General features: G+C 35.5%; 1 protein-coding gene across 3 annotated transcripts in view; it reads right to left on the bottom strand.

The window, feature by feature from the left end:
* LOC146997197 (uncharacterized) overlaps positions 1-25,852 on the bottom strand; it is a 919,946-nt gene that overhangs the window by 806,307 nt on the left and 87,787 nt on the right. For 2 of the 3 annotated variants that reach the window (XM_085816964.1, XM_085816966.1), the window contains exon 1: positions 8,839-8,958. The exons of the other annotated variant lie outside the window; for it this stretch is intronic. The gene's annotated coding sequence lies outside the window, so the exon portion shown is untranslated. Of the gene's footprint in view, positions 1-8,838; positions 8,959-25,852 lie in introns of those variants that run through there. 3 annotated transcript variants of the gene reach the window in all.

The raw sequence follows: 25,852 nt of genomic DNA, 5'->3' as shown, positions 1-25,852 counted from the left end.
CTAATTCATCATTTATAAAAAACATAATTACATATCTAGAAAATACTTAAATACTACATAGAAAATACTTAAAAAATACTTAAAAGCAAGTAAATAGTAAGTTTTAATCCTAACTTACCTAACCTTTTTTAATTTTAACTTTAAATTTGCTTTTTTACGTATTTACATGTTTGTTAAAATGTATATATATATATATATATATATATATATATATAATCCCCAGATATAGGAACCGGGACACCGCATTCAAAGTTAGATTTCGCAATTTTTCAATTTTTTTTTAAGTTCATATTCCCAAACCATGAGCATCTTCGTTATTTAAAACACTTCTGTTATTAGAAGTATATAACTACAACCAACGATGCGAAAGTAAAGAACGGATAACGGTATGTGTATGTATACATATATACAGGGTGTTTCATAGGGATGGGGGAGCGTATTAAAACAGGAATTTTTTGATAGGAATGTAGGGTCTAAAGTGACGGGTTAAGGCAGGAACGGAAAAAAAAAAAAAAAAAAAAAAAAAAACCACACGAGAGGAAAATGTGTTTATGTACAAAAGCAACGCAAAGTGCTTCTTTGTAGCAGTACAGTATTCACAATAAATGTTCAAAATTGCGACTACCACCAGTTATACACGCTTGGTAACATCGCAGAAGGGATTGACGAACATTTTGAAAAACGACAGGCAGTTTGCGCATGCTTGTAGCCGCAATGGATAGTCGTGCAACGAGGTCCTCCAGTGAGTCAACGGGAGTCTCGTAAATGATGCTCTTCAGATGGCCCCATAAAAGAAATCCAAGCTGGATAAATCTGGCGAACGGGGTGGCCATCGAACGGATCCACCACGGCCAATCTATCGACCCGGAAATGTCCCATCCAAGTAATTGCGGACCCGCACGTTGTTATGGGTTGGTGCACCATCATGCTGGAACCACAAGCGATCACGAACGACAGCCAGAACATCCTGCAGCAATTCCGGTAACACCTTTTGCAGAAAAATATGATAACATAAGCCATTTGTACGTGCAGGTAAGAGGTATGGGCCCATGAGGTACTCGTTAACAATACCTGCCCACACATTCACGGAGAAGCGGGTTTGGAATGCATGTGTGGATTATGAGTTGCCCACACGTGCATGCTGTGGCTATTGAAAATGCTGTCCTGTGAGAAAGTTGCCTTGTCCGTGAATAGCACATCCGATGGGAAACCCGCACACTGCTGCAAGAACCAATGATAGAAATGAACTGGAAAAGGGTAATCTATCTCTTGCAAGGCTTGGACTCTCTGCAAATGGTATGGGTGCAAACCATTTTCATGCAATACTCTCCAAACGGTAGAATGACTCAACTGCAGACGACATGCTCTTGTACTTGTCTGAGGTGATTCATTCACAATGTTCAAGATGGATTCTTCAATGCGAGGTTGTCGTGCACTTCTCCTTCCGCTCCTAGTGTCAGAGATGGCTTCAAATGACCCATTTTCACACGGAGACCGATGCAACCTCCCGAACATTATGTGCTTCGGCATACGCCTGTTCGGAAACCGTTCCCGGTACAAGCGTACCGCTGCTCTGCCGTTCCCATTAGCAGCAGCATACATGAGATGCATGTCAGCTTTTTCCCTGTGCGTAAACGCACCCATCATGCTCGATATCAGAGTTGCGAATGATCCTCTGATGCATCGGATCGTGGTTTGTCCGGCTCACTACTGCCCTCTACCGCTGCATTGCCAGCCAATCATAGCTGTAGTTTCTATTACTGTTAGTCTTCCCTTTTTTGAACATTTATTGTGAATACTGTTGCACTTTGCGTTGATTTTGTACATAAACACATTTTCCTCTCGTGTCGTTTTTTCGCGTTCCTGGCTTAACCCGTCACTTTAGACCCTACATTCCTATACAAAAAATGCATGTTTTAGTACGCTCTACCATCCATCCAAGTTTGTCCCATGATCTATGAAACACCCTATATATCACCTTATACAGCTCATTTATTTACTAATGGATTATTGAGTATAACGTATTTAATTTAATTCAATCTTTGATATATATATATATATATATACGCTGCCGATTTTAATACAAAAGGAAGGTGAACAGCTATATGTTACAGCAGTTTCATATACAAAATTTCAACGTTCTACGGTTAATCTTTTTGGAGAATCCCGTTTGATTACATTTTTAAATACATTTTATAATCTGTTTAGGAAAAAGAAGTTTTTTATTCTGTTGTACCTACAGACTTCACGCAAAAAAAAAAAAAAAAAAAAAAAAAAAAAAAAAAAAAAAGAGATTTAAATGGATTTTGAAATATTCAAAGTGAATATTTCTGTTGAAATATGATACTCGGAATTTTTCGCGATTTCAATACTCCCTTTACTTCGTACAAGAAAATGAAAGGTATCCTTTATTCTGTCCGTACGTAGAAAAAACAAGCAACAACAACAAAACAACCCCCCAAAAAAAATCCAAATGGATATTTCCGTTGAAATCTGATACCCGAAATTTTTCGCGATTACAATACTACGTACAAGAAAATAAAACTTAATTTGTCGCTCATTCCTCCATAAATTAACAGAACACCAAAAACCAGAATATGTCAGAACCAGAGTAGAAATCCTACAATTAGTTAATGATGGTGGTCTCCGCATTATTCCAAAAACTGTAACTGGTAATGAAATGTTTGAATTTCACCCACATTAAGAAATTAAAGTATGGCTCTTTGAAGATGACCCACAATCAGCAATGGTTTGACCCCTTAACTGACAGCGTATCATACATGATACGGTTCAGTTTTCCTACGTGAACTTACAGTATCACATATGATACTGAAGTGTAAAGTCACTGACAGTCTACCGTATAATATTTGATACGCTGAAACGGAACATTTTATTTCAAATTTTAAATGCGCGTAAATTATATAAAAATGTTGTAAAAAACTTGGTGAATAAAATCTCTGGAGTATTAGTTGTTGCCTATACTCTTTACTGATAAATATTATTTATTATTACTTCCTTTTAAGAAGCAAAGGAATCGCGAAAAATTTCGGGCATCATATTTCGATGGAAATATCCATTTTGACAGATCTCAAATCTATTTGGAGGATTTTATCTGCATGACATCTGTGTGTATGCACAGAGTGAAGAACTCTTTTTCCAAAATTGATTGTAAAATGGATTTAAAATTAATTAAATGGGATTTTTTTTTCGTGACGTAGGTATATATGCATGTATTCGTATAACTCAACGATAAGGCTTAGAACGTTGAGATTTTGTAATATGGGACCGCTAAATCATCTAGTTGCGTACCTTTTTTTTTTTTTTTTTCTTATTCCACGTAACGACTCCCTTGCCCAGCTTGTATTTTATTTGCCCAGCTTTGTATTTCGTTGGCCGTAGCCTTATACTTCCAATTACAGAAGCGTGTTAAATGACGAAAATATTCATGCTTTAGCAGTGCCAAATTAAAAAAGTTTCTAGAAATAATGAAATCTGACTTTTAATACTGTTTTCCGGTTCCTATACTTACATTTGCGGAAATTTTATAGTCATTATGAAAAAATAAATAATAATAAGTGGCTTCTGTACGACAAAATCTGATTGGGATATTTAATTTCAAAATCTGTATTTTTATGCTATATTTTTTCTTGTGTTGATGGATCCGTTATTCAAATTAGAATAATTCGAGGAAATAAGTTTAAATGAACTGCAGCCAAAAAATCTGCATAATTTAATAGGTCTTACAACAAAAGTCTCGTGGTGTCCACACCAGATTTTTTCGTTCTGCGAAAGCAAAATGCGCGACGCCAACAACGCGCGGGCGTACTTTATAAACGTTTCACGTAGTGCAATCAGCTTAGGGTTTTTGTAAGTAGATAAGACAATAGGATATAACAAGCACGGGTATTTAAATTAAGTTTTTTTTACTTCATTATTGTATAGAAATAATTTAAGCCTGGGAATGTAAACATCATTCTTAATATTGCAATTTATTTTGAATTTTTAAGTATTAGGATTTTCTGTTTATGTAATAAGAAAAATATTGAAATAACATATGCAAGAATCCAAATATTTAAATAAAAATCAGATATTTTTTATTGTTAAGCTTAATTGCACATTACGTTCAGCTCTCCAACGTCACGGGCACACAGAGGAATATCGTTTGCACGATTTCGGCAGTGAAGAAGTTAAAATACAATGAGCCGTGAATAAAGTAATGTATGCAGATTTCTTCGGAATATTACAGGATTCGTCAAAGCCACCAAGTTAGAGGAAAAGAAAATAGTTGCAGCTAACAGATCCACTACTAAATGCCTTCCATAAATTCTTCAAGAACTGAAAATTAGGAAACTCGTGATTCACCATGACAGAACATCTTTTCATTCAGCAAAACTGGCAGTAGAATTCCTTGAGCAAAAATGCATTAAAGTCATAGAGCATCCACCCTATTCTGCTGAACTTACTATGTGTGATTATTTGTTATTTTTAAATCTAAAACAAAATTTAGGAGGCCGTCGTTTTTATTCCGAAGATGAGGCTGATGAGTTTATAAAAGCATATTTTTCATTCCAAGAAATGGATGGCTTAATTCATTTAATCTTTGAAAACTTCGCCTACAAAAATACGTTGATGTTGGAGGAAAATACTTTGAGCATTCCTAAGATTTGACAAATGATCTTATGAATAGATTATTCATGTATAGCTAAATATAAAATTTAAAGAATTGGATTGCGGCTATAAACGTTTCATGTAATTTATAAATATAATATTAATTTAATTTGTGAATATGCATGTACTTTTGTACCCCATATACGAGGTATAACGGAGGAAAATACCTCCTTTTACTTTTCAAACTGTACGCCTAGAGATTAACAGCTTATTTCCAAACAGTGTTGCCAGAAATTTTAACTAAAGTAGCAGGAGAGGAAGCAAAAAACTGCAAATGAAGTTCCCTCTGACGTCATTACACCATTCAGTGTTCTCAAACTCAAACTGTATGTAGGCTCTCGTGAAGACACCGAATGTAGGATATGAAAGCAACTGGCGGGTCAAATCCTTTTTACTGAAATTAAGGTTTGAAATTTAATTATGAAATTAAAAACTAATTGTTAGAAGTTTTTTAATAAAACTAAACTTTTCTGAGAACACTAAACATTAAATTTTAGATGCTAAATATTTATCAAACCATACATAAACTGTATCTATAATGATATAAAGGAAAACATTCCAATTTATATTTATTTTCTGTATCAAATTTAAAGGTCGGGATCTGCAAGAAATTTCTTTCGGTTACCCTTTGTCATTCAAATATATGACCTGCTAAATATTATATTTTCAGACTAACATTTATTTCAAATAATTTTAATGCGCTCCATAAACCACTATATAAATGGTAAAAACGTTCCAAGAAGGACAACAACGTCTCATTAAATAATAACAACATATTCCCTTTCTTTTATTTATTAAACTTTTCTTCGACCCATACAGGAAAAAATCCATACGTATATTTGCATGTAAATAATTTTAGCTTCTTTATTTCTCACTACAACATATTATGGCAGCCCACCAGCGGGCGCTGAACACTGGTAGTTCGATGCAGGTTTCGAGTTCCGGCGAACGGGCTGGCTGCATGGAAATTTCCGTGGTTTTCTCCATGTGTAACGTGGATACGATCCAGTTTCCCTAAAACGTCTTTAACGGGGCTTCCCTCCCTTTCCGTGTAGCGCCTAATGGCAGAGCACATTAATAAATAATAACAACATAAGATGGCATTTCGATTTACATAAAGTACATTGCTTTGAGAGAAATTACTAGAAACTTTCTTCATTACGGATTGTGAACGTTCATCAGTTAATCGGATCCTTTTTCTTATTTATTTCTGACTACGGAAAAGACTCTTCTCATAAACTGTGCAACCAAACATAACTGATTGTAAAGCAAATTAGGGTTTTATTTAGGGCAACTTGGGGCAATTTAGTTATTGCTTACTAGTTTAGTTATTACCTTTCGACAGCTGCAAATAAAACTTAATCATATGTACGAGGGCCATCCAGGAAGTAGATTACGTTTCCGTCTGTGTCCGCTAGGGGCGGGGCTAGCGCGGCCATCTTGGGGTCAGAGCGTTGCGCAGCTCAGTCTGCATCTAGCCGTGCTAGTGAGAGGTTCGTGCTGTGCTCCGTTCAGATACTGTGACGGTTTGAAATGTCTGCGTTAATTGAAAATCCCGCGAGCTGCGCTCAGTAATAAGGTTTCTGACTGCAAAAAACTGTAAACCGATAGAAATCTATCAGCAGCTTCGTGAAGTGTATGGGGACAACATTATCACTGAAGGTGGAGTGCGTCAGTGGGTCATAAGATTTCAAAATGGCCGAACCAATGTTCACGACGAAGATCGAAGTGGGAGACCCAGCATAGTGACCGCCGAACTTTGTTGCACGAAATCATCAGCGAAAAGCTTGGTTACCACAAGTTTTGTGCAAGATGGAAGGCAAGAAGAGGTAACGAAGTGGTTGAAGGCGCAGGCGGCCGAATTTTTCGACGAAGGAATTTCCAAGCTCGTACATCGCTACGATAAATGCCTTAATTTGTATGGTGACTATGTAGAAAAGTAGTATTTGAGTGTGGCTTTCATCTGTATATAATAAAATTTGTTTCCTATACTTTGTTTATTTTTTTATTCCAAAACGTAATCTACTTTCTGGATAGCCCTCGTATATTCAAATCTTTAAATAAGATTTATATCACAGCGTAAATTAATTTGCGCTATTTGTATATTTTTCTGAAGGATTACTCACTCTCGTTTTTAATGGTAATGCAAATAATTTAAAACTGTATTCCATAAAAGTTTAAATGTTTCCCTTAAATTTTAGTCATAATAATGCTAATTAATTTACGGGAAATGTATTCACGGGCTGTGGAAAATTGCTTCGTTGTTGTTGATTTGAGATAACCGTAAGTTACGGACCGTAACGCGATTCTTGTTTGTTTTAATTACGTATATTAATTTTGAGGATAAATTTATATTTCTTCTTTTTAATGACTTCTTAATTAATTTAGATTATTATTTACATTTAATTTTTTCATATCTAATGTTAAGTGCATTTAGATGTAAACTTTTAACATTGTTCTACTAATTCTTTAGAGTTGGTGGTTTGTTTATTTTTTTTTATCTGTTCCCAATTTCCATTCATATCAGCTTGCAATAAGTTATTGTCTTATCTATTCTTACTCTTTCTAGCCAATTCTCCAGCTTGGGTATTTTACGCTAAGCATTTTCAAAGGTGGTGCTACATTTTTTCACGGTACTCTAACTCACATAACAGCTGTAACATGACATAAACTATGGAACCCTAACCACCGATCACCAAAACATTAAAAAAAGCGATGACTCAAATACGTAGAAACACTGGCGAGTAGTGTTGAAAACTGAGTTTACGTAGGCTAATCACAAGATTGTCAGTTTAGGAAATCACAAGATTGTCAAATTTAAGGAAAGCAATTCCTGACACCCCGCTAGTTGTACCTAACAGAATATAACACAAAATTTTGTATGACCGAACTTTTTATTTATAGGAAAAACCCGTTAAATTTGTTTCCAAACGATCTACCAGAAGTGATATTTTACTTCATGGGTTCCCAATGGGGTTGATCAAATTTTAAGCTGGTCAATGATGATCAAGGATTCGACTGGGAATAGATAGCCGAATATGCACCGGCAGTTGATTGCCATAATCAAGGTCCCATCATTTGCCATCGCCCACAAAAAAAAATTATTGATAAAATACAAAATTGCTTATTCATATAAAGATACATTATGTAGTGAGGAAGAAATCATATAAAATAAATATGAGCAATAAAATACACTAGATTTATATAATATATTTTTTAAAAAAATGTTATTAATTTTTTAAATATAAATTTATTACGCAGTAAGTGCAGTATAAAAAAGTAAAACGAGAAAACACAATTTAAAAAAAAAATCTGAAGAATTCAAAACTAGACTGGAAAACAAGAAAAAGGTTAATATTTTTAAAGAGGTGATTTAAAATTTAAATTAAGCAATTTTACATCAAATAGTAAGAAAATCATTTCATTAGTACGTCAAGCCCAGCAATCCCACTCATCAAAATAGAACTTTTGTGATATTAAAATCTTTGATCTTGTTTCTGAAAACTTGTTTATATTTGCGAAAATAAAAATAATTATTAAAAAAAAATAATTAAATGCAAGTCTAATAAAACTTTTTTTTATTAAACTTACATTCATATTTTTAGTTTGTTATCTCTAAGCTATTTTATGTGCAGTTATTTATATTATGATTATGTTGTATACTGTATATTATGCAGAAAATGGTACAAGAAAAATTTTAGTTAAAGCTCTTTGCTATGGAACTGGTCATGTGATAGCCGATTTGTATATCTGTGTTCCATCAGTTTCAGGTTATGAACTGCTGATAATTTTAAATAAAAATCACCTGCGATTCAAGAAGTAATTAATCCGTTTTACACTAACTCCCATGGGTAAAACTGTTTTGGGTTTCGAACTTCAGGAACGAGTTAAGCTCGTGAACAAAGATTTCGCCGTGTAATTAAAACCTAAAATGAAAAATAGCCAAACTTTAAACTTTTACATACTTTAAGTGATAAAGAGTTATTTTGAAAATGCATGCCCAGACAAGTGCCCCGTTGGCCCCTTTGAGAATCAAGCAGCCTCGCAGATTATTTTTCTAAAATATGATAGCACTATTTAAACACGAAGTACGTATTTTCCACGAGCTACAAAATGAGCAACTTGAGAGACAGAAATATTTAAAGGAGAAAATTTACCAAGCATACTTACTGCAGGTATAAATTACAGTATTTATTAGACGAGGTACTGTAATTATGTGCGAGAGATACACAGGTCGGTATCTCAGGGCTGACGCCGTTAATTAATGGCTTTTGCTACCCGCTCATTTACGGAGAAGGGCGAGGGAGAGAGACTGCTTTGTTGAGGTTTACTGAGACCAGTGGGATTATAGCCAAATTGCCTCGAATCACGCCAACGGCAACACGTGATAACGACGGCACAAGACTTTTTTTAATTATGTAATTCAAAGAAATTAAGACATATGGAAAACGCTATGGCTAGTTTTATTCTTACCGATAAGCATCAATAAAAATTTAAAAACCCACATTCTATGGAAAAAATTTGATGTGGCCAGCATATGACTTCTCCCCGTTTCCCAAAAAGAGCGTCCCAAATAATACGGGCTCCTCATCTAAACAATCAACTGATTTTGTCTACCTGTTGCAAACAAACTAAAGCAAAATCGCATGCTCGCAACAGCTATCATACGTTTGTATAATATAATAGCAAGGCGCTGAGGCTGGAAAAACTACGCGTGCATTATGAGAAATTTCAATTTGAATGCTTTGAAAATAATCACATTTACCGTTCATTATTGGAAATTATCAATATCAATGTGTGATAAATTCCATAAATTAATCACTTTTTTATTTAGTTTCTCTTGATAGTCACCGATTTATCGCACTGACTAACCCTCGCTTTTTAGCCCTAGGTTCGGAAAATTTAAAAAATATTCGCAAAACTTTCCAATCCATGTATTAGACACAGGTTTTCCCTTTCGAGGTCTAGTTTATTGGTAAATTATAATTCCTTTCATTATTTTTATTTTTATTCGGAGTTTATATTAACATTTCGTCTATTTTATTATCCCTTGCATTTCTTATTGAAAATGTATTTTGTGCAGATTCTCCGTTAAGATAAAAGGATGTGGCAGGTGTTCTCCCACTTTTTAAACGTGCGATTTCACCTAACTTCTGTTATTTACGTTTCAGCTCGGTGTACCCTTACACTTTGCTAATGTTCCGATCTTTCGAAATCTTTAGTTTTTATTTACATTTATCTTATTGACGTTTCACTCTTATACCCTTACATTCTGATGATGTTTTTCGATCTTTCGAAATCTTTTGTTCTCCTCCTTCTTCTTCCTTCTTTGTAAGTCCTTCTTGGGAAATGTGGTCAAAACTCGTTCATGTGAGGGGCCCCTAGGGCCTTACAACGTAACTGAGCCGTACACATCGAGTTCTGCGCAGATTTTCTGACTCAGTTACCGTCGGATATCAGCTTAATATCCGTTAGGTATTGTCATGTTAATATTATTATATATTTTTACTGGAACATATGTTCCTTTTAAAGAAATAATATTATGAATGTTACCAATAGTTTATCCATGACTACTTTTCATTTGCTATGTTCTTATAGTAACCGTGTTCATCGGAAATTAAGTGGCTCGCATAATTTATCCCCCCCTCGATTTTCGGATAGTAGTAAGCGCGTGTAACCGGCAGGCGAAAGTGACATCACAGAAGAGGGGCAGACCCACCGTTATCTTGTAATGACTCAAGTTGATAACCGGAATTGACATATACATGTCTGAAATGATGTCATTCATGATAGTTTTATTTTTTGTGGCAACGATAATATTCTGTCGTTGTTTGTTTGTTAGTGTTGTAATGCTTTTATTTTTGCGGCAACAGTATCTTGAACCATGTGTTTGGAATAACATCAGTTTTAATTTAGTATTTTTAATTATTTAAACTGTCATTAATACTGTTGAGTGGGGTCATTAAAACTGTTGAGTAATTACTGTTGAGTGGGGGCGAGTTCGTACTGGACTGAATGCACACAGAGCTTGTGATAACACAAGCTCTGTTAGAGCTGAAAATCGATGCTCTGTCTCCGGTCTTATATAGTTTTTCCCCGTCCAAGGCGGAATTTCCAGTACCCTTCATTTCTCAAAATTACTGGAAGGCCTATACGGTCAAAGTTATGTATGAGGCCCGGATACGGTTACAATTATATATAGGGATTAATTCAAGTACCAGTTACAGTTATACAGGGAACGGACCAAAATGTCGGTGACGCCAAGTTTGGAGACTCGGTGATTTTTCGCCAAATTTGGCAAATGAAAATTAGTCGCCAAAACCACCACCAGTTGGGCGATATTTCTCCAATTTACAAAATAGCCGTTTACCTCAATGCTTAACAGAGTTCCCCTATAATCTTATATTTCCGCTAAAGCTTCGCTTTCGTCAGACATTTCATAATACGTTATACAAAATCCGTAACATTGCTCCCTTCTCAAGTACTATATTTCCCTATGCAGTACAATCTCAGGACAGGAAGTCACACTTACAACTAAGGAAATCAATGCGATACTAAATAATAACAATAAATAACATACAACAAATATATTACTAAACCAATAAATTTAAATGCATGAATTTACAATTTAGATACACATAAGCCCAAGGTCTTATTATACTATTCACATAATATACTCTATGAGGCCTACGTATCAAGGCCATAGCAGGGGGCTAACCTGTCATAATGAACGACTTTCGGCTTAGAATTAGATGACTTACGAATCCGAACTACCACGTCGTTCAGCCTGTTTAGGATTGTGGAAGGATCGTCTTAGAGTGACTGTCTTTTCTGTCGAACCGGATTCCAACCACAATTTGTCATCTTCGTTGAATCGAGGTCCTGTAGCTCTCGTGTTGTAACGGGTCATCTTCACTGCCGCAAGATTGAAGCTCTCTCGTGCAAAATTGTGCATCACATCAAACCGTGCCTGGAGATTTTGAATGTACTCCTCAGGCAATGAAAGCCTTTCCAGAGGGCAACAAAACAAGAGATCACAATGCAGACGAAGGTTCTCAACCTAAGAGTATCTGGGATGAGGAATAGCCGGTTTCTCGTGGACAGCGCTGGGATAGACCAGTAGGAACAAAGGTAAAATCTGGTCCCAGTGCTGTTGGTTCCTGAATACCATTAACGAGAGGATATTATGGGATGGTTCGATTAAACCTCTCTACCATGTCGTCTGGCTGTGGATGTAAAGATGTCGTTTGGGTTTCGCCTACTCAAAATAATTTTTTAATTACAGCTGAAACAAAATTTCTTTCTTCATCGGAATGAAACTGAAGAGGCCCTCAAAACCTCGAAATTCAATGTTGTATCTTTATTTATGCTACCAGCGTCTTGATTAGGGTTAAGATATGCTTCAGGTCATTTTGAATTGTAATGAGTGACAACAAGGATATATTTGTTACCATTACCAAATCGTGGCAGAGGACCCAGAATATTGAAGGCAATTCGTTCAAAAGGCGATCTTACATTGTATAGTTGCAACTTCCATCGACTGCGTTTCTTTGGTCCCTTTTGACTCATACAGGCATCGCATGATAGGCACCGCTTTTTTATGTCAGCCTTTGCTTTACTCGAGGAGGAGCACTCTCGAATTCTATGCAAAAACTTCATTATTCTAAAATGATCTTCCGTCAGACTGCGTTGTAGTTCTTTGAGGATGTCTAGAATCCGAGATGTTGGAATTATCAGCAGCCATCGGAATGCCTTACAAAGTATTTCTTCTACATCCAATGTCTCTACATCCGATTCGATCTTCCGATACAAGGCGTCATTTCGAATATCGAGTAAATCCCAAGAAGCCTAATATTGTTTTGTAGTAGGACTATCGACCGAAATGTCCTGCCAGGTAGGTTTCCCATTTGAAGATTCCATTAAGTAAATTATGGGCTTGATTTCGCAGTTTTCCATCCGATCTGTCCTGACTTCGTCATTCCATGAATAACAACGAAGATCTTATAATCGGATCCAGTTTAAAGAGTAATGCAGTGAGGCATCCAGGTGAGTTTAAGTTTCAGTCGTTGATCCAGATCTTTTCAGGTGATCGTAAAATTGGCACCTATATAGATGGTCGCATTGCAATGAACTCCTTTGATATTTCCCACAATAAAAAACCCATTACTCATTTCAGAAATCTGAAATACTTTAAAACAGGGCTTCTTAGTGTCTGACAACCTCTGCTCCGCGAGATGACCACTAATTTATTTCCTGCCTCTTTGGTGGGGAGCGGTCTTAACTTCCGCTGAGTGTTCTCCAGCTCTTTCGCACGTGGTTTTAATCACGCAGTACTTTTGGATCGGTGTGTTACCACTCTTATTCGACCTCAAGGCAATGATTTCCCTGGTTAAATTGTCTTAGATGAGCATTCAGTGGTTCTAATGGTTTCTGAACAAGAGCAGCTTAGACTAGGTTACGTTCTCTGCGAGTTGCTTGCTGGACTGCCTCGAATTTCATGACGCACACTAAAGCGCTTTTTAAATACCCGACATCCGTCGTTCGCAAGGCTTTATGTATCTCAGGATCTTCGATTTCTCTTGTTTCTGATGGGCATTCCGGAAATGCTGGAAATACGGCCTTTCAGTATCCGTGGCGAGCTTCTGAAGTGTTTCCGTGGGGTTCTGTTGCGAGATTTTAACTAAACCCTGCCTCTAGTCTTTATACACCTCTCGCCAAAGTGCAGCTTTAACGCTTCGGATAGAGCTTCTAAGTCTAGTTTCTGGTTTTCGGGCAGAGTCTGAAGGATATCCGCTGCGTCTGATCTCAGAAAAGCAGCGAGATGGCAGGCCTTAGTTTGGAATCCCATCGATTTGCATCCGCCACCGTAGAAAACTGTATCTGGTGTACTTGCTAGGAGGTCTTTCCGTCATATGTGGATAGCTTTAGAGAGCAACGAGAATATGAATTTAGAGACGTCATTATTGTGTCCAGCTATCGCTATGGATTTATTTAAATTGCAGATTCCTTGGCGAAAGCAATAGAAACTGCCGTCAATTTGTTGTTCGATAATAGAAACTCTTTCTTCTTTTGTTTTGGGCAGTATAAACTCTTTCTTCGATTTGATGTTCTACAGCAGAAACTCTTTCTTGAATTTCCCCAACTTTATCTTAAACTGTGTCTATTCTGTCTAACCTCGAATTTCTGCATGGAAGGTCTGGAATACTGAAGTTCATATGTATGTTGAATAATGAGAACAAATCCTGCATTTTGTCATAATTGACTATAACGCCGAATAATAAAATTTTAAGAAAACATCAGTTTCATTCGGATGAATAAAATAACAACATATTTTCTCAAATACTCCTGAGATATATTACAGATATCAATACAAACTATCTGCAGCTGCACCTTTAAGTGTTTAGGTAACTCATAAGCTGAAAATAAATAGAAAAAGTATCAGAAATTCATTGACGTGTACCAATAGCAAAGAGAAAATAAGTTCGAAACGTCGAAAAGACTACCGACAGTGCACAACGACAATGAAATACGAAACAAGCACAGCGAAAAACACAACGACATCGCAAATATGTAAAGACGGAAAAACACAACGACATCGCAAATACGAAAATATTGTTGCGTTTTTCTTTTCTTCTGACACCAGTTGTTACGTTATTTTCTTCCTTCACGTTCGTACGGGGTTCGTGTGGATTTGGAGTGAATAACGACGACACTTGATGAAGTATCGAAACATTCTTTATTTACCAATATTAATCAGATAGCTCCAAAAGCACTTTTACAGTCGTCGAACTGTTATAAACACGCTGACACGTTCAGCGATACAGCCTTCACACTGTCAGGCAATAATGGTGAAGACAGCTTCACTGCAAAGCACCCCAGTACAGCTCCCAACTCTTCGGTTCAGTCGTTTTCGGAACTCCACGTTCTCTCGAGACTCTCTATGCAATGCACTCGACGATACACAAGAGTATAGCTCTCGACTCAGCACAGTCTCTAAGACAAAACTCGACGATGCACTAAAATACTCTCTCGATGCACTCGACGACCAACTCGGCGCTAGACTTCGAGACACTCGCTCAATGACTGACTATCAGCTCGCTAGACGAGGTACACACACTAACTGACTGTGGACTAGCAGGGTTTATTTAGCTTTCGGCTTGTGTTCGAGAACATTCTGGGCTAAGCCGGTAAGAATTCGCTCCAGAAGGTTCTCCACCCGTCTATTGTATATCGCCAATTTTGTCGCTAAATGGGCGATTTCTTGCCAAATTTGGCAACACTGCTTTCCCTTGCCATTTTATGGCAACCCTAAAACTGCTTTGCGGGAAGCCATCTTACCGCGCCTGTACATTTCGTAACAATATCATGGAACATGAAACACGAACTTAATTTAAAAATTTATGTTCGAAATTTCAGTTTCGATATAGGAAAATACACATTTAAGAATTAAATTTGGGTATTCAGTGTAAACATGTTTGCGAAGAAATAAATATATAAAGTTGTAGGAAACTTTTGCGTATTTTCTATTTTAGTAGCAATATTGGCAAGTCAGGAGAATTTTCTATACTGAAAATATCTCGCTACGAAATTCTTCGGAAAAACGAGAAGTTAATAATCATTGCAATATTTCACTAGCAGCACTAGATAAGCAGCAATTTGAAAAATAACCAAAAGTACAACAAAGTACATGTATAAATTATTTTGCTAATAAGTTATGAGCATTTTCTTTTGAAGAGAGTATATCTACAATCTTCAACGTTAGTTCTTAAACTTCAGTTTAACCTTTTAAATTTGACTAAAAACACAGTAAAGGGATCTGTATAATAGTAAAATACTATTTAAAATCGTACTAACAGAAGGGGGGAAAATATGACATTTCTTTAAATATTCAAATGATAGGGTAAGCTTAAGTCGTACTCCTAAGAAAAAATAGGTATATATCGTAGGATTTATAAAAAAAGGAAGGCTTTATGAAATAATATTATCTTGTGTCGTCGTTGCTGATATTTATTGTAATAAAAGTCCACACAGTCTACTTTCTTGAATAAAATATACGAACACGAACTTAATGCGACTTAGATACTCAGCATTCGAAGTGGTACTACTTTTAAAATTAGACAATTATAACAAAATTTTCTTTTTCTCAATTAATTTATTTATAGAGTTAATTACAACAATGATTACAAAGATATTTTTCGATTTTCTCGTCAACTTCGTCATGTAAATCATGTATCCATTCTTTGCATTTTAGGCACTGAATCGTATTCTCTGCACGGTCCCTCACAAATCTTACAGGAAGACGAATACGATGTGAAACAATATGGTTGACTAGGAGGTAACTGTTTTCCCGGAAGAGGCACAGGTGGCGTGACATTACGTCTAATATATAAAAAGTGCGACTTAGCGACGATAAAACTTACGCAGCCTTACCGTATGTAATAAAAATTAAAGCATGATCTCGGTTCATCAATGCAATTCAAGGCTTTAAGTAAGAAAAACTTCTCTAATCTGAGTATTTGTCACATACGAAATGCATTGGGAAAGCAAAAATTAGGAATATGTTGGTACTGAACTAGGAGTCAAATTTCATACAAGGAAATGTATGAAAATGAATCAAAAAGTATAATAAAAATATAACATATACAAATTTTTCTTTATAATAAGTTATGAATGCTTTTGTTTCAGTAGTATGATTTTAGAAGGTACAAATCTGGTAATGAAACACTCAATTAAGTTTAAAATATAACCCTGGGATATCAACGTAATACGGCAGTTATGTATAACTAATTATTCCTTTCGAATGTGATGGAGAAGAAATCTTTGAGTTAGAGAGAAACATTTTATTAAACAATGATTCTTATTCTGCTAAAAATTTAAACCAAAACATTCCAAAAATTAATGTTTCCTGTGAAGATGAGATTCTGATATTTTCTTAGACATGTTTTCTATGAAATAAGACAAAACTTTTTAAAATCTATGGTAATGCAAATCAGTGTTAATGATAACAGAGAAAGTATTCATACTCCATATGAGCTAAGTTAAAAATTCTCCATTATCTACATGCAAATAATATCAGCGTCAGAGAAAATTAATCTATCGCAGTAGTATACTAAGGTAAAAATTCCATTTCTTTCCTAACTTTCTAGTTCAAAGTAGTAGGGTCGCTGAATTGAAAATTCCAAACATGTAAAAAAATTATTAAATCAACCAGTATAACTAGTTACTAAACCCAAGATCCTTAAAAGGCGTTGTAAAACATAAATAGTAAAGCTGGGTAAAGCCCTTATACGAATTATTAAATACGAAGGATACAGTCCATGCGTAACGAGAATAGAGCAAGTTTGTCTTAGAACGTTTGTCCTTTTTTAATCCTTTACATCCTTTGCTTTAATTATCAATTATTCATCGAGTTCCTGTGCTTTTTCAAATTTGTGAAGTATCGAATACCTGCATCTGAAATTTATTTAGCTACTTTTAAAGCTAATGCGTATTTTGATCAATGTAGGGAAAATGAGAAACACCAACACCGACTGGTTCCAAATACTCATACTGATTCTCTTCTTTATCCGTTTTTCTGAAGAAGCAAGAATACAAGCAGTTAAAAGAGAAAAAATATGTTTCATACTTTCTAAAATTTATTTGCTTATTGAGTATGATGGGTAATAGAAAAGTAAATGTTACATATTGTTACCAATTTTTTACGTAGCTAGGTGATTTGAATGCAGTTATACGTGAAATTGTTGTATTTTTCTGTGTAATGTAATGCGAAAAATCTAAGGAGAAAAAGCTATGTCAGAAAAGTAAGAATATTGGGGTAAGTCCACATTGAATAAATGGGTATCTTGGTACTTTGGCGAGAAATCGCCAAAAGCTGCCAAACTTGGTGACGATTTGGTGGCATTTCATTCCGTTTCCTGTATCACCGTAACAACTACTGTATAATTGAATAAATGTAATTGATCACTATATAAGGTTTGAATTACTTTTGCAGCTAATTCAAACCTCATATTGCTTTCCAGTAATTTCGAGAAGCAGAAAGTATTAGAAATAACTCGGCGGCCGGTTGAAAACCATATAAAGCCGGATAGAGCAGTTATTGTTACTTCGAGTTATTAGTTCAGCGCAAATTGAGATATCTCCGGATTAGCTTTCTCTTTAGATGTGCTTTGCATTGCGGTGTGTTTAACGTTTTTAGTAGTTTGAAGCGTAACTACTGATTGATGTTTGAAGCGTAGCCATTGATAGTGATGATACTGTGAACACCTATACTAATATTTTTGTGGAAAATTCCAGAATTTTGAATGTTTTCATTTGATAAAAATATTTTATTAACCTATCATCGGACCTGTGTGCATTCAATCCACATCCATTGTCAGAAAAGTTCCAGGACAATTTTTTTTTACTTCTGACTTTGTCGTGCTAAAAAGGACTAAATGCTTTTTTTTATGTTACCTGTTATGTATTCTTACTTGACATGTCTTTGGCCATGTTTCCACGCCAACTTAGCAGGTAGCAGGGCTGTACTTAGCAACACACTGTTCGGATTGTTGTCGCATTCGTTAAGGCGACATAATGGCTGCTGATTGTGAGTATTAAGTTCAGCGTTAAGCTCGGGAAAACCTCTAGTGAAACGCTTAACAAGATTAAGCAAGCATGCAGGCGAGGCACTTTCAAGAAGTCGTGTTTTCGAGTGGCATAAAAGGTTTCGTGAAGGCAGAGATTCAGTGCAAGACGATCCCAGAGCTGTTCACCCGTCTATAGCACATACCAACCAATGCAAACGTGGAGCGCGTAAGGCAGTTATTGCAGGAAGACAGTCATGTAACTGTGCGTATGATATTAGAATAAATGAATTTGAAGCATGATGTGTGTCATAAGATTTTACGCGAAGATTTAGGGAAACGGAAACTTAGTGTAAGAATCGTCCCTCATTCATTTGGTTTTCGGAAAAACTTGCCAACGACAAACCAACTCTACAGAGTAGTTGAGACTATTTCGGAAACCATGCACCAACGCAAAATTACAGGTGGAATCTTCATCGATGTAGCGAAGGGTTTTGACAGAGTATGGCTAGACTCCCTCACTTACAAAATTCACAGCCTGGGGTTCCCAGGCTACATCACAAACATCATTAAATCTTACCTTACTGGTAGACACTTTGTCGTTCACATCACTGGTACACTATCCACCCGTTGCGCCATAAGGGCCAGTGTCCCACAAGGTAGTCTTCTTGGACCTACCCTTTTCAATATTTATGTGAACGACATCCCTACAACACCAAACATAACATTAGCTATGTACTCTGATGACACAGCGGTCCTAGCACAAAGTGCATTTGTTCGTCCAGTAGTCCAACACTAGCAAGAACACATAAAAGCACTAGAGACTAGGCTTAAACAATGGCAAATTGAAGTAAACGTTAAGAAAACTAAAGGTGTGCTGTTCACCAAAAAGAAGAAAATCAATTGTCACCCAAAATTCTATGGCGCTAACATCGCTTGGTCTAAGCAGGTCCCTTACCTTGGGGGTGATCCTCAACAATACTCTCACATGGGCCCCACACATGACACATATTATTCAGAAGTTTCGAGTGCCTAAAATGAAATTCTACCCCTTAATTGCTCGAAACAGCGCTTTATCCCTAGAAAACAAGTTACATATTTACAAGTCCATTTTGCGTCCCATGTTGTGCTATGCCTGCCCGGTATGGGCATTCGTTTCAAAAACCCATCGCAAAAAACTCCAAACTGCACAAAATGCAGTACTTCGGCAAATTACTAACTCCCCATGGTATGTTAGAAATAACAGAATTCATGAGGAACTGAGAATTGTTCAACTAAAATCTTTTTATTATAAAATTGCTAAGAATTTTCACGAGATGCAAAATAATATTGAATATCCTGCAATCAAAATCTGTACATATAACTATAATGATCTTGATAATTTAAATCGGCCACTTGCCATTCTAAATGTATGGAATATGTAACGTGTACTTTTCTGTTTTGATGTCTGTGCATTTTTATTTATGTAAATGTAATTGTATGTATCTCACTTGACACTGAGAGACTCACACTAACCCATTCTATTACAGAGATTTGCATTTATTCTTTATTCTCAGTGAACTCTATTACTCTCTCTCTATATATATATATATATATGTTATATTAAAAAATTAATATTAATCATATATATATATATATATATATATATATATACATATATATATATAAATTAATTATTTTGTGCAACTTATATATATGTATATCTTTTCTCTTCTCTCAAGATTCAAAGATAACTTTTCTTTCTATAAAGGGTAAGGTCTCGGTACCCAGGTACCCTGGTGTTTGGACACCATTCCACTGGATCGAGGTGTAATGATATAGGAAGCCAAAATAAATTTATATGCAATTCAAGAAAAAAACACGCTGACTAGTTGAAATAGGAACGGTATTGTTAGCAAGAATATGATTGGTCGCAGTTCTTTCAGCTTAGTGAAATCTTGCTGTTTTTCGCCGGTGGGAAGGCAAATAATAGGATTTAAGCGACAAACCATGGCTTTGTTGTATCGCCCACGTCTCCTATGCTAGATGTGGCAGGTTCTAATCTCAGCTTTTTAATATTCAAGGATTCAGGGAAAATGTATTGTTATTTGAAATGAATAGCAGAATAATGAGATGCTCAGTTCAAAATAATAGCAGAGTGTGTAATTAAAAATAATGACAAATTAATATTTAAAAATTACTGTTTTCAGATCATGCATTCGGCCCACTTGCAATTAGGTTTGAAATTGCTAAAGTACATGATACATGTTGTGCATCAGAAAAACACAATGAAATTTGAACTGCGCTATTATCAAGAATTCTGCTCATTTTCTGACGCCATTAATTTTTCTCAAGGTTAGCTAAAGATAACTGGGATGGAAAGGTTGACGATGAACCCTGTGGAAACTTTCGCTCAAAATCAACTGATTTGTCGAAAATCACATTTTTTATTTGCTTCCGTAAGAAATTCGGGTTGACCTCTTTGCAAGCTCCATGAAGAATCTGTATGTATGCATGTTCCTCGCACTTTTGAAAAACGGCGATATCTAAAGCCAATTTTCAATACAGATAGTTCTCTAACCAAACATGTGCACCTCAAAGCCCGAATTTTGAATTTCCAGTTTTTTTCCCGTTTTGGGCAAATTTAACGAATTACTTATTAACTGTTTCAACGACTTAAAGAACTGCGTTGTCACTTGGCAAAGTATGAAATACTTATCTTTCAAATTTAATCAACGAACTCACTACAGGAAGTAATATATTTTTAATTTTCATACTTAAATTATCTGCTATTGATTTAACAAACTAAGCGATTTAAAAGCAATAAACACACTTCCTGATAATATGTATATATATATATATTACATTTTCACACGACTAATTTTAATAAATGTGCATTTCTTTCATGATGTGTCTAATAAAAAAACATATAATACTTTTTTCATTAAACGTTAGCTGAATTCCTTAAAATCCTTACATATTTTCTCCTTTTTTATAATAATCACTTTAAACGGCTGGCCGCGCAAGCGTCTAAAAGTTTCCCTAGATAATTTTATTTCAGGTACCAGCTCTTAACAAGCCATTTTTAGGCAAAGCATCCTTTAATACATACGCATTTAGTTGGGTTAAATTACCCATTAGTTAAGTTAAAATTTAAAAGCTCGAAATACCCGAAAGGGTTCAGATTTTAAAGGGCACTCAAAAGGGCTCTTGTAATGTTGGGTATGATTTATCGGTGGAGATTTTATTGATAGAGATAGGCCAGGTGAAAAGCGAAACATTTCATAGGCTATTAAATGAATACGCATTTAGACTAGCATAGGAACATTATATAACTACTGTCTATTTGAAAAGAGAAAAAATATAAGACGTTGTTTTATAAAAACATTGAATGTTTTAAATGAGGTATATCGTGACTTCAATGTATTTTTATTTCAATCCATCCGATTCAAAAATCAAAAAATAATTTTAAGAACTGCATCTGTTGCTTTTCAATAGTTTCGTTTGTTAATCCATAATAGAAAGATTCAATTGGAAAAATTAATGTCTTACATTTTACCGAATTGCACCAGATTCGAATGAAAAGTGGTATAACGCGTTTACATTGAATTAACGCAAAGTCATATTTTCAGACTAATAGGACTGATAACTAATAACTTAGGACTAATAACTTAAAACAGCTTTATAATTTTTCACCCTTGAACTTTTCAAAGATCAGTATTTGTGACATCAGAAATTGTCAAAAGTCATCCACTTTTTATCATTTTCTTCATCCGCATTTTGAAAGACCTTGAAAACGACAAATATACGTCCAAACCTTTTTTACGACCTCCAGATGTTTTCTAAAATGGTCATCAGCGTATGGTGTCCCATAACTCAAGTTACACTGAATGAGCTTGAATGCACTTCATGAATATAAACTAAAATATCCCTGTCTTAAGCAACGCCTATTTAAAAGCCGAATTCCAGAAATCTTCAAAGCGTAGTAACTGAAAGGAAAGTACACGATAGAGTAAATATTCCATATTTTTCTCATAAAGTAGGAATGAATAACAATATTGTAACGGGACAGTATTATTTTCAGCAAACAGCTACAGAATATCACATAAATCCCATCCACGCGACCAAAGTCGTAAAAGTTTACCGCGCGAGCGCGCATCTGCCGTATAATTCACCGTATGTTAATGGATTGAGATAACGTAATGGTCGTTTTATGTAGAAAAGCCGAAACGAATAGTACTTGAAATGTTTTCTGAATTGTCACTCTTGCCAGTTCTAAGAAATAATTTTCAGGAAACACAAAGTGGGAAAAAATATACTGTTAGAAACAATTATTTTCTTTGGCTTTTTCAGGAAACCACAATGGCTTAAGTCTTATTTATAAGGGACAATTTTCTGTCATGGTAAATTGGTGTACAAGAAAATTGCACGAAAATTTCACTGTAGCCTTTACACAAACTTTCAAAAACTTTTTATCATTTTATATATGTGTAAATAAAGATGAAAGTCAGTTTGTTCGTGTCTAATTTATAAAAATGTACATTTCTATTCCGATCTTGACGAAATTTTGCCAGCTTTCAAAAACAAGAGTAAGGTCTACTTAAGATTTCGAAAAGCCACTCTACAGGGTCCACACTATTGGCGTTCCTACAATGTTACAAAGTTGCATTCATGTTAACCATCTTAGGTTTCACCGTCGTTGAGTTCCTACTATCACTAGAAGTTATGCATGCTAAGCAAAGGATTCATAATTTTTTTTTACAAAAAATTAATATTTTTACGTAGTTTCAATTTTGAAATCGTGTCGCCTGTTTTAGGTTCGCGTTGCCTTTGCTCCATTTTCGCTATCAGTTCTTACTAAAACCCTTAGACAGTGTTGCCTTGTTTATTCTTTAACCATTAAAGCAGAATTCAAATGCGCTTTTTTAATACTTTTTCGCGAATACGGTAGTACCTCGGTGCATGATTTTAATTCCTTCCAGATCTTTGAACGTATTCCAAACGAAATCTTCCAATAAGAAATAAATAGAAAATGATTAATCTGTTCTTATAAAATATCCTATTGGTGTTATTATAACACTGTTTAAAAATAAAATACAAATACAGTGTGTGAAATATATACTCTGTTTTAAATGAAGCACTGCATATGATATTGTAGATAGTTTTTTCTGCTATCCAGATCAAAAGCATTTTTGCAATATTTTCTAACGTCTCTGATATTTATTAGATAATCGATATCACCAGTTTAGAACATTTAGTAGCGTTTTTGTTTTTCACAATTGTAGACAATCGTAGCCTTAAAGTCAAGAAACACGAATCCTTGTCTGAAAACGCGAAATTAACAAGTCTTCGATAGCTAATCATAGTTGGAGGTTTAGTCACAATTTTGACTTTGTGTTTTCAAAAATAATCCAAAAACCTTTTCCCACTGGTTAACTGGATTTTCGTGAAGCTTTTCACGTTCCGTAAGATTCAGCTTGTTTAGTTAATGACTTTAATTGCAGTCCACTCTTTCCTAATGCTTTTAAAGTACTATTAACTTAATTTTTCAGTAATCGTAACTATTTCTGCCGAAAGCCATTTCTCCTTCGCTCTACTCTTGTTAGCTACAAATAGAACAATGGCTTTTCCTTCCTTCTCTCCCGCATCCCAGACTGAAAATTACTCTCTACTTGCTTACTACGATGATACGGCGATTGCCATAAAATCTATCAAAGCCAAATAAGCTATCACCAAGACGCAGAACTATTCCGTGGAATATTGGTGTACCAACTGTGTCAAAATACATGCGAGCAAATCACAGTTATTAATACTCCGCAAGACCCGAAAACGCATCAACTTTAAAGAGCTTCTTTTGTTTCAAGAATCAGTTCCTATCATCAAGCAGGCTAAATACTTAGGCATAATTTTGAACCAAAGACTTACATGGGCTAACCACATCAAAAGTGTCAAGAGCCACTGGTATCATGAATGGTAAAAAGCCATTGGTATCATGAAAAGATTCCTCCGTGTTATAGGAAAATATTCTAATCTTAGCCTTCGCACAAAGAAACACATCTATACTTACATGCATCAGGCCCATATTATGTTACGCTGCTCTAGCATGGAACACAGCAACGAGACAACTTTATCAACTACAACTGGTTCAAAACAAGTTCCAAGTTCCTGCGTATTATTACCGATGCATACAGCCTGGTCAGGAATGAACTCTTTGAGAGGAATTTAAAAATTGATACTATCTTTGACTACATCAAAAAGACTAATGAGAAATCCTTTACAAAGGCTACCCAATGTGACTTTGTCAACTACTCACAAGCTTTTAATTACGAGATACTTTACGAAGACAGAAATATTAGATCTATTGCTGCACAAACTATCATCGATAGCGACCAGAATTTTGTTACTTAGCTCCTCGGTCGGTGGTTGCCTATATTTTTTCCGCTTATCAGATTTCAACCTTGGTTGATTTTTGAAGGGAGTTGTTTCTGGTTAGTGGAGGGCGCAGGACACATGCCTGTTTACCTCTGTTAGACATCAGGCGTCCCCGTCCTCCGTCACCAACCAACCTGTATGGAATTATTTTCTGGGTTGTAACTCTGTTGTTTGTATTTTTGTTGTAACTCTGTTGTTTGTATTTATTTGTTTGTATTTCTGGGTTGTAACTCTGTTGTTGTCAACCTATGACATCTTATGTTTGTATATATTCTTATAAGTTATATTTTATATATAGTATCTTGACTATTCCTTGCATTTTGTATTGTATTCTATTTGTTCATTGCATAACCTACGGTTATTCTTTCCACTCTTGTCACGCATTGAGACATTTGTCTGATTCCCTTTTTGGCTTTTGGTCTTTTTAAGCCACCATTCTTTCTTCTACCTTGCTTCCGATTTCTCCTCAGAGATTCTCTTCACGTCCGGTCCTTATTACGTAATGTGCATTCGGGCTTTATTTCAAAAACCAGTGAAGTTGCATCTAGCAATAGCTCGGTAATAATGTAAAGTCCTTCGTTCTCGATTCAAGCAGTATCAGCCGAGCGTATTGCACGCAAATTAGTTAAGCTCTACTGATACTGATTCAAAAACTATTTTCTGTAATGCTAACCTAGGGTACGCTCAAAATGTACTTTTTCAGGACTCCTGACCTCAGAGATGATGACGATTTTAGCGATTATCCCGATTCAAATATTTCTTCTAAATCACAACCAGTATTTACTAGAAGAGAAGAGGTTATAAAAAGCCCAGTTTCCTCCAGAAAAGGCAAGAGCTAAAAGTTCTCAATAAAATCGATGTCAGGTTCTCAACGTAATAAGAAGCTAGAGCCAAGCTCCAGAGAACAAAAAAGAACTAACGGACGACCTTATTCCTATTATCAAAACTAAAGGATTACACGAGATTTTCGAAGCACTCAAAACAAGACAGAAGGAAGGATCTCAAATCCCTACCCCCAAGAAACAAGTGAAGTAGAGTTATCACAAAAGAAAATTCCAAAGAAGGCAAGTAAAAAACACCTAAGAAGCCTGCTAAAACTCCAGAAATCCTCGAACGAAAGAATCGTTTCAGAAGCTTAGATAATAACCAAGATAAAAAAGATGAAGGAGGAACCATCCCTGTGGAGACACCTCACCCATTGTGATACCACA

The sequence above is a fragment of the Stegodyphus dumicola genome, chromosome 5 (assembly GCF_044657685.1).
Source record: "Stegodyphus dumicola isolate Sdum_Otavi_A_Nest chromosome 5, ASM4465768v1".
Classification (NCBI taxonomy): Eukaryota; Metazoa; Arthropoda; class Arachnida; order Araneae; family Eresidae; genus Stegodyphus; species Stegodyphus dumicola.
Note: the sequence above shows the minus strand (reverse complement) of the source record. Positions and strands in the feature narration are given on the sequence as shown.